Here is an 8703-nt window from a genome sequence, read left to right as displayed (position 1 = left end):
TATTTGTTTGTTTGTTTGTTTTGTTTTGTTTTGTTTTTTGTCTTACATGAGAACAATAACATTAGTCCCATCAAGGACATCTAACTTACTTAATATATGATATTTTGTTGATAGATTGAGCATAATAAACATAAAACATAGTCAATGTCTTGGAACATCATTGTTTGATTAATACATAACCAACACAAAAGAGTAAGAGGCATCTGGTATATAGCAGGAACATAGAAACTTTATTACTGGGGTCAGAAAACATTTTGGTGTGTGTGTGTGTGTGTGTGTGTGTGTGTGTGTAAAAAGACAGAAATTTTTTTCAGGATGTGTGTCCTCTGCTCTAAGTATTACACTATGCCAATGTAGCCTAATTTTCTCCTACAGCACAAAACAAGAGTATGTGGATTAAATGTTTATAGACAAAACAGATGTAAAGCCAAATGTTATCCATGGACTGTATAGTTTTCTAATTCTCAACATAAATTTATCACAAATTGCTTCTCAGCCTTTTGGCTAAGATCAAGTGTAGTAAATTTATCACAAATTTGTACTGCCAGAAAGAAAACACTAGTTATCGTTAAATGTCTTTCCTTACTTCCTTCTTTAGTACTAGAATGCTCCACTATTAATTGGTCATGTAGTTTCCCAAAACAAAATAGGTTTTACACTTAGATATAGACATGATTATTAAACCTTGTCAACGGGATATCAATATAAATAGAAAGTATATTTCTAGATGTGACCATAAAAAAAGAAATTACATCTTTATTATTTTAACCTTCTTTCTTCTAACTAAAGTGTAACTACTGGAGCTAAAATATCAACAATCACCAAAATTTGAATTCATAGTAGCTGGGCATGATGAACATTCCTTTAATCATAGTAATGAATGGAGGCAGGCATGTATCTGTGAGTTTGAGGCCAATATGTTATATATAATAAGCTCTTCCAGCCAGGTCGTGATGTCATATCACAGATATTTATTTCAAAAACTGATAGGCTAAAAAAGACTGCTGACAACTTGCCCTTCAGTGAAATAAGTGACAAATAAAATAAAATAAAATAAAAATTCACCTGAAATATTGGCATTAGTCCTGTGACATGACTAAGTAGTTAAGGATGCTTTTCACCACACCTGACAATATGAGTTGGATTAACGCCTACACAGTAGCAGCAAAGAACAGAATTCTGAAAGTTATCCTCTGACCTCTGTGGCATGAGAATGTATGCACAAAATACACACAAATAAATAAATGTAAATTATGTGTCTCCTAGCAACTTCAGAAACTACACTCATAAAGACTCACCAGTGTGACTGCCTAAACATGAACAATAGCTATGCCAAAGTCGGCAGAGAAAAGCCCAAGAGGTCTCAACCCTACACAAAGACCTACAGGCAACAAAGAATACTGAGAATGGGAGAAATCATCTTCTACAGAGAAGAGCACCACAATTAGTTATTCAACACCAAAAGGTCATCCCTATAAACACATACAAATAACATTATACAGACTGAGTAGGTGGTACTCAGATATTTAGGAAAATATATTAATGATAAAAAAGGCCACAAATTTAGAAGAGAAAAAGAATGTATAGGTACATGGGAGGAAAGAGAAAAGAGAAACAATGTATTGCCTACTTCTTAAAGCCAGGACAGGCATCGAAAATATGCTCCTGATAGATATTTTTACACAAAATTTTGGTATGCCTTAAATGCTTGAGACAACACTAGAAATGGACCACAAATTCTAGCTACAGATGAAAATAGAAAGATAATTTTTTCTATTCAATTCTCAGTTCACTTTGTGCTGAGCATCTGATACATATAATAAACTATAATAAATTTCCTAGGGAGAAAATGGCTTTTAAAGTACTATTTTTGTTTTAGTTCACAAAATGTCTTTCACTTTTAGGATTCCTTAACAGTACAATAAAACACAAAATAAAACCTGGTGTCTTAGGTGACTTTGAAGGCAAAAAGAAATTCTGTCTCATAAAAATAATTCACATAAATGAAATAGCAACATAATCAATCATTACAATAATATTTTGGAATGACATTAACCTGATGTTGTAACTATGAGACAGAAATGATCAATTTCAATGCAAAGCCTAGCAGGATTACTAATTTCTTAAATGTAGAAATTAAATTATAAAACTTTTTTTCTTAGATTCAAATTTTAAATTCCTATATGCAGCACAAATTTTGTAATATTGGGTTTACTTTATTATTTGAATGTAAAACTAAGATAATTTTTAAAAAATAATTAAAGCCTTTAAGATTTTCTCCTCATTTGAGGAAATAGAAATCAAATTTTATATATATTCATGTATATATTATTATTCATAATAATATATGTTATATATCATATATATTATATATCATATATAATATTATTCTATTTTTTACCTTTGAAAACTCAATAGTCTCCTAAGGAATATATTAATGACAAGACCTGGCTATTGTTTAAAATATTATGAGATCATTGTTATTAGCCTGATACTAAAAATTATTTATAGAATATTAAATTTTATCCCTTTGAGGAGTTCTAGTTATATTCTTTTATATTCTCTTAGCTCCTCAGACATGATATGCCAAATTGCTACAAACATTTGTTCTGAATAGTAGGAATCCTAATTTATACTGTGGAAGCACAGCTACTAATACAAAGAATAAGTCTAAGGAAATCATGCACAAATCTCATAAAGAAGAGAGTAACAATGAATTAAAAATTTCCTTTCTTCTTTGTTTATCTGAGTTTGAAACTACTCTCTGACATCGTAACTTAAAAGGTCACAGAAAGGGAAAAAGTGTCAAAATTGCTAGATTATATCTACTACAGTCATTTTGGGGCAAAATGTCCATTCATGGTTGTTTCTGCATACTCTGACTATAATCAAACACATAGACTAAATAGTCTTTATCAAAACCATTTTATATATAATATGAATCAGAAGTGTTTGGTTACTTTTCTATTGTCATGACAAAACACCATAAACAATATGACATATAAAAATATGTGTTTTACCTAGGACTGGTTTACAGTTTCAGAGGGTGAGACCATGACCATCATTGCAGGAAGCATGGAGGGAGGCATGCTGTATGTCACTGGAGCAGTAGCTGAGAACTTTTATCTGATCCACAGCAGGTAGACAGAGAGAGATAAGAATGTGTGGGTTTTTGAAACTTCAAAGCCCACCCTCAGTGACACACTTCCTCCAATAGGGCCACATCTCCTAATCCTTCCCAAAGAGTTCTACCAAGTAGGGACAAAATATTTATATTTAGAATGTTGTGGGAGACATTCTCATTTGAAATATCACAAGAAAGTTCTTTATTCCATTGTCAATGGCAATAATTAGTAGATAAATTATTATATATTCCCTTAATTGCTTAATAACTTTATAAAAGCTTTTTATACATACATAGAAATATATTCACATGGATCTGGCTGGTTTAGTTGGCAACATTATACTGTTTCATTTTTTTCTCTTTCTACCTTATTTTCACATTTTATAGTAGATTTAGAGATGATATAGATCAGCCAGTGGTGCTCTTCTTTTTAAAAAGTATTTAACTAATTAACTAATTAATTAACTAATTAATGTCATTCTGACATTGATATTAGATTGAACTTGTTGAGTTAAATAAAACTGTAGGATTTTTCTTTGATTGGCGATTAAATATAGTTTGCATAAACTTCTAGCTCAATTTGAAAAGAATTAACTTGTAGTCAGTGTGAGTTACTGAATATACGGTCACAATGTACCTTTCCATTTATTTAAGTCTAATATAATTACTGTTTGCAATGCTTTATCACTTTTTATTGCAGAGAATTCATCTCTTATTAAATTTATCCACAAGTACCTTGAGGTCCTCATAATATTATAAATGGTATAATATGAAATCTTCATTTTCTATTGTACTTTGAGATTTTATTTGGAACTATGGATAGAACTAAGAGTGAAGCACATGCTAGGCAAGCAATTTACCAGTGGCCTACACTTCTATCCCTGGGCTATGATATTATAGAGAAAGTCAGTTATTTTTGTACATTGACAATTTGCTCAATTTACTCTGGTTGGGAATTTTTGAAACAATTATTTGAATCAATTATGTATTCTAATAATGTCTTTAAGACCACAATATTTTTTTTTGTTTTGCTTTTTTATCTGGATAATACCTCCACAAATACTACTAAGTAGAATTAATGAAACATATCTTATTTCTGTGAGTAATCATTTTAAGGGTCAACCTTTCTGTTGATAAATTGTGAAGGAAACCATAGTTCACATCCATATACAAATGGATCTGACTGTAGTTCAAAGGACCTTTAAAAATAAGTATTGCAGTTTGGGGAATGGGTTTAGTCAATTCCTATTGTATACTCATTTGAAGAGTTTGATTCTTTATTGTGCTTTTGATGTCTGTAGGACTTCTTTTGTTCCTGAGAGTCATCTTTCATTTATTCTTTCTACTTTTGGTATGGTTGTCAGGGCTTAGAGAAATTTATTAATATCTTTAGAGAACCCCTACATGTATCAGGAATATTTCTCAGTGTTAGCAAATTTTGTGTTTAATAGGTACTTGATCTTAACTTTTTCCTTATTTCTACTCAAGGTGTAATATAAATTTTTCTTGCTTCAAAAACTGAAATGTAGCTTAATGATTTATGCCTCCTTTTATTCTGATATCAAATATAAATTTTGCTTTTAATAGTATTTTATACATACCTCAAATATTCTGATGTGATATATTTATCATACATTTTGAAATTCTTTCTAATTTTCTTGTTTTACAGCATATAATTTACATGTATAATTGTAGAACCATGATTAAAGTTCATGTTTAGAACTCTCATTATCTTCTTAATTGGAAAGTCTTTGTCCATTTGCCTCACTTTCTACCCCTGGTATGCACTATTGCACTTTGTCTTTATGAGTTGTACTTCTATCTCCTAACACTGGTATAAAAGGAATCTTAAAATAGTTGTCCTTTTATGATGAAAATATTTACATGATATAATTTAAATGTGAATCATGTTGTAGCATTCATTATAATTATTTAATTTTACAGAATTTATAGAATTATATTGTGCACATATATTGCATTCTGTGTATTTATTTATTCATTGATGTTTTTACCTTTGTTGATTAATTTCCTATATATGGATATCCTGGATTATGCTTCTAACAACATTGAACAGATATTTGTTAGGGTCTTATAAAGAAAACAGTAATTTATAATGCCTATAAACCCCTAATTTTTAGCATTCAAGAAACTTAAATCTGTTGCCATAATAAGTAAAGTACAGTTTTCCACTCAACCTTCAGTGAATTATAGTAAAGAACAAGTTTTTCCTATTGGGCAGCTGATTTCCTTGCTAAAGCTGTATTCTACAGATTTTCATTCCTTGAACAGTTTCAAGATTTAATTCTTGCTTTTTCATTCAGTAGGATCATTATGTTTCATTTTCATGGATTCTGATTGGGAAATCTTTCCCAAACATAAAGCCTGGGTGAACATGAACGTTTTTATTTCCTTCTTTCAGTACTCATGATTTTAGCTGTTTTTCAGAAATAGTTTTGTCCACTTTTATTGTTATTTGAGGTGAAAAATCAAATCCAATTTCAATCACAATATGACATAAATGTCACTCCAGCCAGGAAATTTTAATTTACTGATTGCAAACATTTTACTATTTTTATGTTCACTCACATTCTATAAATGAATTAAATTCAATCCCAGTTTATATCTAGTATTATGCTATATGAAAATGACAGCAAAGCCAATAGCTTCTGTAAGCTTTTGTTAAAGACATTAAAGAAATCTGCTCAATAACTCATTAATAGCCTCGTTACACCTCTTGAAGCCCCCCCTTCTTCATCAAATGGGATATTCACTACTCACCTGGAAGCTTACAACAGGAGTTCTCACTCCCTCCATCTGTCCCTGTCCTCTCAGCAGCTTAAAAATTACTTCAGCAAAGTTCAAGTTCTGTTTTAGAACTACCTTCTGAAGACTGTGAGAAGTAGTTGCTGTTATTGTCACTGTTTACTTTAGTTTTGAAAAATTATTAATTTTGTAGAAAATATGTGAGACTAGTATAGTACACAGGTTTTGTTTGGTTGTTTATAACTATCTAGACAGTTTCTAATTGTTTAGACGAGGCTGCCTCATCTTTTGCTGTCTAGCCACTACCTTGCAAGTGCTGGGATTAAACATGTAGGCTACTGCAGCTATGTTTAAATATTTTTTTCATTTATTCATTTGCTTTTGTTTTACTGGAAGAATGTATCACTACTAGTTCTCCAGAAACTTCATTAAATTGTTAACATTTATAATACTGTTTATTATAACAAAGAAAAACCAGGGTCCAATGCTGCATTCATATGTAACTTCTATTTTCTTTTTTTATCTAGAAAGATTCATTCCTTGTTTCAGATTTTAGCACCTTGGCCCTCTTAAAGATTACAGGTCATTAATTTTGTCAAATCTGAGAGTTCTGCTCCTCAAGTGTCCTGAAACCTTTAAGTATGCATTTAGTCATTCTCAGACTCTTTGGTCTGTTGCCACATTTAGATGCATATCAAGAGTGTTCTAAAACCTTCTATTATGCTGGCCCTTATTTCACATAGGGAATGATTTTCCACTATTCAAAGTGAATATTACATTGTATTCACTGAAAGTCTTGAAAAAATATTGAGTGATCAATTTAGAATTCATGATACCATACTTAGGAACTTATTTATTTTTATAGCCTTGAAACAAATTTCACTATCTTTGTGCTTACTGGTTTGTTTTCTATTTACCTTTATTGTGATACTACATGTACCATATGATTAGTGACTTGATTGGAAATGCCATAATATCTGCAATGGCTAATTGTGGTCATCACCTTGACATACATAAGAAGAGGGAATCTCAACTGAGTAATGACTCCATCAGAAGGGTTGTTATTAGCACCAATTGAATCTACACAAATTGAAAATTGGAGGAAATTTTAATGACTTCCACAACTATAAAATTTACTGCCCTTTTTTGTGATCACTGAATTAATTATTTCTACCTACATTTTATTTCAAGATAAAATAAAAGACTCAGTTAAATGTTACTTGATACAGTTTACATGTCCTTCATTTGAGGATTTTGATGTTGTTAATTACTCAGTTAAAACATGGTCTCACTATGTGGTATAGGCTGACATTTTACTTGTAACGATCCTGTTTCATGCTTCTGAAAGCTGGAATTAGAAGTCTGTATGTGTGTGTTGGTTTTTGAAAGCATAGCACAGTTCTTTTTATTGGTAGTGAAAATGTATAATTAAATTTTTTATTTTGTTAATTTCATATATACATATTATGTGTGTTGATCAACCCATTCCTATTCTCCCTTTCAGTTTCACACTCATCTTCACCAATCATTTTCTTTCCCAAACTCAAATGCTGTTTTAAATCCCAATGAGACCAATTAGTGCTGCCAATATGGGTATTAATGTAGGACAATCTAATTGAGCTGTGTAGCACCTGAGCATCCATATCACTGAAGAAAACTGACTCTTGCACAACAGCCAAATTGGCTCTTTAGCTGGAGTGGAGGCTTTGGATCTTTGGGACTGCCTCCCTCATCTATGCTGGAAATATTTCTTGGTTGAACTTGTATATGTCTTGTGCATACATGTCTAGTGCATAAACTACTATAACTTTATGTGTCCAAATCCTGTCATGTGCTGAAAACACTGTTTCACTCTACTCATCCAATACCTCTGATTCATACTTTCTTTCCCTACTCTCCTCTACCATGATTCTTGAGCTTTGGATGGAGGATACCGTCTGACATAGATTTCCCATTTAGGGCTGAACACTACACCACCTCTTATTTTCTATACCCTGTCCAGTTGTAGGTATCTGTGAATTCACAGCTATCACAAAAATACGTTTCTCTGGTTAAGGGTGAGATATTTTTTGATCCATGGGTATATGGTATTTTAACTTAGGCTAAGATATGAGCAATAAGAATCAGAAGATGGCCAGAAGCTGGAAAGAGCCCAGATGTCCTTCAACAGAGGAATGGTTACAGAAAATGTGGTACATTTACATAATAAAATACTACTTAGCTATTAAAAACAATGAATTTATGAAATTCTTAGGCAAATGGATAGAACTAGAAAATGTCATCCTGACTGAAGTAACCCAATTGCAAAAGAACACACATGGTATATACTCACTGATAAGTGGATACTCAACCAAAAGCTCCAAATAACTAGGATACAATTCACAGACCACATGCAGCTCAATAAGAAGGAAGACCAAAGTGTGGGTGCTTTGAAGGAGAAGAAAATACCCACAGGAGAAAATATGAAGAGAGTGTTGAGCAGAGACTGAAGGAAAGGTCACACAGAGACTGTCCCACCTGGGGATTCATCTCATATATTGTTACTAACCCCAGACATTATTGTGGATGTCAAGAAGTGCATGTTTAAAGGAGCCTGATATGGCTGTCTCCTGAGAGACCCTGCCAAAGCCTTACAAATACAGAGGTAGATGTTCACAGTCAACCATTGGACTGAGCAAGGGGTCCCTAAGAGAGGAGTTAGAGAAAGGATTGAAGGAGCATTAAAGGGGAAGAACAACATTAACCAACCATATCCTCCCAGGATACCCAGGGACTAAGCCATCAACAAATGAGTGCACATGGCCCCAGCTGCATAT

At 32.1% G+C, this 8703-nt stretch overlaps 1 pseudogene; it reads left to right on the top strand.

The window, feature by feature from the left end:
• Window positions 1-484: 484 nt before the first annotated feature.
• On the top strand, window positions 485-619 carry LOC115030236 (U2 spliceosomal RNA; annotated as a pseudogene).
• The last annotated feature ends 8084 nt before the right edge of the window (window positions 620-8703 follow it).

Source organism: Mus caroli, unplaced genomic scaffold (genome assembly GCF_978045245.1).
Source record: "Mus caroli unplaced genomic scaffold, Mus_caroli_1 scaffold_5, whole genome shotgun sequence".
NCBI lineage: Eukaryota > Metazoa > Chordata > Mammalia > Rodentia > Muridae > Mus > Mus caroli.
Note: the sequence above shows the minus strand (reverse complement) of the source record. Positions and strands in the feature narration are given on the sequence as shown.